The following is a 4,988-nucleotide window of genomic DNA, read 5'->3' as shown; positions in this document are numbered from 1 at the left end:
AAAAGCCTTCTTTTCAAAGTAACCCAAATCAAGGTTTTCAAAACCAGAGATTTCATAACAATCCCAACTCGAGTTTCCACAACAATCCAAACAACAGCCATCACAACCAAATACAATGGAGAATTCATATTACAAGTGTGAAAATATAGCAAAACAAGCCTTGTAAAATACAGATAAAGTGAGTGCTATCATTTCTCATATATTTTCTCTAAACCTTATGAATAAACAAAAACTTTGACAGATTTTGTGTTTATTGTTGAGTTAGATTCATCTACAAAAATTATTTTTCAACACTTGTCATTTCATTGTTGAATCTAAAATCCTAAAGTTGGCATCAAAGGTTGAATTTGAAGATCAAAGTTCTTTCATGTTATTAAAGATCAGAAATGACAATTCGTATTTGAATCTATCAAATTTTCAACAGCTTTATTATAAAGAATATTTTTAATCAAAAATGATATGTTCATTATTTCTTAATATCTCGTTTATTAAGTTATACATATCCAAGCTGGCTGCTAATCAAAGCCTCCACCTGCAAAACCAAAATCAATAAACAATAGAAACCTGCTCATTCCTCGTATCCTGAAAGCCAAACCAAGAACAATCATTAAAAATAATAATAATAATAATAATTTAAAAAATAATAATAATAATAATTTATAAAAAAAAAATTAAACTATGGAAACATAAACCCAGAAGCAATCATCAAAAAAAAAAAAAAAAAAAAAAAAAAAAAAAAAAAAAAAAAACCAAGAACAATTATAAAAAAATGCTCAAACACTCCTAGCAGCTTGCTTTCACTCCCGAGACCTGCTAAAACCCTAGCACACCCCTCTCGCAAGCCCTTCACCCCGTACCGAGAAGTCTCTCTGAACCTTAAGTTGCTCATCCTCAAAGCTGCTCATCCGAAATCCTCTCACAGCCCTCCCGAGAACCCTCGAGCCTCGCAGCATCCAATCCTCGCAGAAAAAACCTCACCTTCGCAAATCTCATTTTCGCAGAAACCCCTCCCCTCGCAGAAACTCCCCTCTCGCTGCTGCTCCCCTTCCGCCTTTCCTCTCGGATAGTCCCAACCGGAGACCAGACTTTGCCTTGCTTCTAGCCAAAACCGTAGACCTGCTGCCTTCCATTTCCATAACCCTCACAGCCACTGTTTATCTTCTTCATCAGGAAAACCTGCAACAGAAAAAAAAAATTGTAAGGAAGTAAGAAGAAGGATATTTGATTTATCTGAAAATCTCGAACAAGGAAGAAGCAATCAGATCTCTTTTTTTTCTTGAAGCTGACGAGCATAATCAAAAAAGAAGGAAGGTGTTTTTTTTTTTGCTGAAATTTCGAAGAACAATAAAAAAGAAAGAAAGAATCGGGTGAACCATTGTGTTTCTTCATACCTCCATTTCCAGTCACCGGTTTATAAACCAAGAACCATACGAGCCATCTTCAAACACCCAGACACTCTCCTCCGAAATCGCCCTCTGCTGCTACGATTTTCGGTTCACCACCACCTCCGGTTCCACCCCATAGTCGACAGCCCCGCCTCGCTCCACCTTATACCCCCAGCAACAACCGAGAAACGGGCACGGAGGCTCAGGACTTTCAGATTTTGGAGGTTAGCAAAGGACTCGGGATATCAGATGAAAAGATGGAGCTCTATTACAAATTATGGCAAAGTCTTTGACAAAATGTGGACGATTTTCTTTTTGGGCTCATTTTGAGTTCTGGATTTTCGAGAACAAGAGTATGCGGCCGATCAAATGAACAAAACAAATTATGGCAACTCGTTTAAACCTAATCTCGTTTTACGCCAAACACAAAATCCTTCATGGGCTTAATCTAAATTGAAGTGGGCTAGTTAATCAAAAAGCAAGTGGGCTCAATATATAATAGTTTGGGCTAGCTAGATTTAATTATTTTGGGCTACTAAAAAAATGAAGTGGGCTAAGCAATTTAATTGATATTGAGTTAAAACAATAATAACCCACATCAAAACCGAAACCAAAACCTACTAATTTCTAACTTTTTAATTTTTGTTGTGACAAAACCCTTTATTGCTGATAATGGTGTTTATTACAACTAACTTATAACATTTAATAGTTTTTTTTGAACTTCTAACTTCTAACATTTATAGTTTTTTTTAGTTATTTATTTTTATTTATAGCTTTCCGTTATTCTAACTTCTAACATTTATTTACAGTCTTATACAGTCTTATACTTTCAGTCATTTATTTTTGATAATCCTCACTCTTACCTTATTTCACTCCCTAGAGATTTCATACTTCCTCAAAAATCCCTTCCTCACTCCATTTAACAACTAAACTAAACTCCTCTCAAGAACAAGTGGATTCTTCCAAAAAATTTTATCATCAAGGTGGTTCTTGGAAATTGGGTGAGCTATTTCGAAATCTCCTAGTATTCCTACATATTATTTTGTTAAAATCATCTCATTTACACACAAGGTCCTATGTTAACTTCCTTAGGATAATCTAGGCTTCCAGGAGTTCAACAAGGGCATTCTAGTGCTTAGGATCAAGATCTCTTCACTACACTTCAAAAACCCCACAAAACTAACTCAAGGTGAGCTTCATACCCTTACTTTTTCGAGTTTTTATTGTTTTTGGGGGAGAATACAAGTCAAAACCTTATTTTAAACCTTAGTTTACTTGCTTGTTATGGTTGTATGCTAAATTATATGGGCTTAAGTTATGAAAACTCCAAGGACTTGAAATCTTGGGCAAGTCTCAAGTGTTTGAATCATATTTCACAAATTATACAAAGAAGCAAGAACTAGTATGTTACAAAATATAAGTTACAAGTTTTTATGACAAAAACCATAAGTATTTACGTCAAAAATTGCTTAAACAAGTATTTTGGAGGAAATGGACCACTTTCAATAATTCAAATAGCTTTGAGCCACCTTTTGAAAAATATGAGTCTTATTTGATAAATTATAAAATGAAGGACCATTTTGCCAACATCAAGAATATTGGGCCATTTTGACAAACCTGGTTTAAAAGGGAATATTTTCTATAAACGAAAACGAAATATCTAGTCAACAAGTACACTATTGTTCTTTATGTAATAAATAACGGATTACAATGATTTTTGATACAAACACCTGTTAGTATTCTAGTCAGACGCATCTTCAAATATATATATATATATATATATATATATATATATATATATATATATATATATATATATATATATATATATATATATATAATAGTGTACGCTTTAAGTCCTGTAGAAGTTATAACCAGAGTCTCCTAAAGGGGAGCATGAATTTGTGTATAGATCTATACGGGGTTGACACCTCGCACCTTCATTGCTCGCTACAGCTAGACCGACCAGTCTAGGGTGACAAATGTCTTAAACAAAACCGACGTCTGAAGAATGTCAGAACAGACACTCCATCATATTAGTATGGTTATAACGAATCACTAAGAATATAACAGTTATCAATTAGAACTTTACACGAGTTACACCTTTTTTATTATAGACAACTAGTGTTTGGATACATTAAACGAAGCCATTTTTACCACACAAGTCTTAGGGTTTTAGTACTACAATTTCATACATCAAAAAGTTAAGGATTTTCTGGGAAAACGATTTTTTAAGATCTCGGAAACGTTAAACTAAAACACACATGCAACTATATTTGATTGGAAACAAGACTTACAACTATTTTGATAAGAAAATATGGGATTTTCTGGTTGTTCCAACTAACACAGGTTTTATACAATATGCTTATGAACTTACCAACATATTTTATGTTGACGCTTTTCAAAAGACTTCTATTCTCAAGGAATCAATAAGTAGGTTAGTGAATGCAGATTCAAGATTATTTTGATGTAGTTTAGAATTTATTCAATGTCGTATCTTTTGTGTATTTCAAGAACATGAACAATATGTAAAAACAATGTAAGTTTGTTCTATTGATGTATGATGTTTGGATTTGCTATGTTTATTTGTATTAAATTGTTATTATACTGCACAATGAAGTCACCCGCCTCCGGACGTTTCCGCCGTTCTGGTCGAGGGATGTGACAAAGTGTGAACCTCTCCTTAAGAGTAAAACTCCATTACAAGCTTGGTTTTGTCGTTATAAGACTTTAGAGCCTTGCATTCACGTGAAGTTTGCAACTTTACATGATAAACATGCCTTAGGAAGCTGAATATGCAATATGAAACCTTATCTTGGCTTAAAAGCATCTGAATGGATGAAGGGCTGAAGGGACTCGACGAGTTGCAAGGTCAACTCAGCGAGTCCGATGAAGATTGCCATGGGCTCGACGAGTCAGTAAAGTGACTCGGCGAGTCAACTAGGGTTTTCTTGACCTTTGGATACGCATGAACTCGGCGAGTTGTAGGGAAACTCGACGAGTTGGCCAAGGAGTTTACGGCCGCAAACATTAGGAACTCGACGAGTCACTCAAGTGATTCAACGAGTCACTCAAGTGACTCAGCGAGTTGGCGAGTTATGCAAGGAACTCAATGAGTGGCTGGTTGTACTCGATGAGTTGAGCTCAACATGGACTGTTGACCTTGACCATTGACTTGGACTTTGACCAAGGGCAGACTATTTGACTTCTGGGAACATTTTGGGAAATTACAGATTATGAGTATGGTTCTATGGTGAATATAGGTGGAGTTTGTGATAGTGATCTGAGAGTGGAGCTTATCACTTCAGTGCGTCAGTTGCGAGGTGAGTTATCCTCATTGTACTCAAGGGTATAAGGCACCAAGGCCGGCCTTTGTGTTGTTATTGGGATTATTATTGTTGTGATATTTTAGTTCGGTATCCTGGTAGATATGATAGTTATATGCTACTATGATCTGTTAGATCAGTATCCTGGTAGATCGGATGTGGTCATGCTTAGTGACCTATAGTTGGTATGACTGTATGCATGTTAGTTGTTATGTCAGTTAGGTAGATCTGTAGGACTACCTTGTGACAACCCGAAATTTCCATTTGTAGGAACATT

At 35.5% G+C, this 4,988-nt stretch overlaps 1 long non-coding RNA gene across 1 annotated transcript; it reads right to left on the bottom strand.

The window, feature by feature from the left end:
• Positions 1-227: 227 nt before the first annotated feature.
• LOC122195946 (uncharacterized) lies at positions 228-1,785 on the bottom strand. The gene is made up of 3 exons (XR_006187071.2): positions 1,392-1,785; positions 858-1,176; positions 228-582 (listed from the first exon to the last, which is right to left on the bottom strand). It is a non-coding gene; the product is annotated as an uncharacterized LOC122195946 (long non-coding RNA).
• Between the last annotated feature and the right edge of the window lie 3,203 nt (positions 1,786-4,988).

The sequence above is a fragment of the Lactuca sativa genome, chromosome 1, assembly GCF_002870075.4.
Source record: "Lactuca sativa cultivar Salinas chromosome 1, Lsat_Salinas_v11, whole genome shotgun sequence".
Lineage (NCBI taxonomy): Eukaryota > Viridiplantae > Streptophyta > Magnoliopsida > Asterales > Asteraceae > Lactuca > Lactuca sativa.
This window is presented reverse-complemented; position numbering and strand designations above follow the sequence as displayed.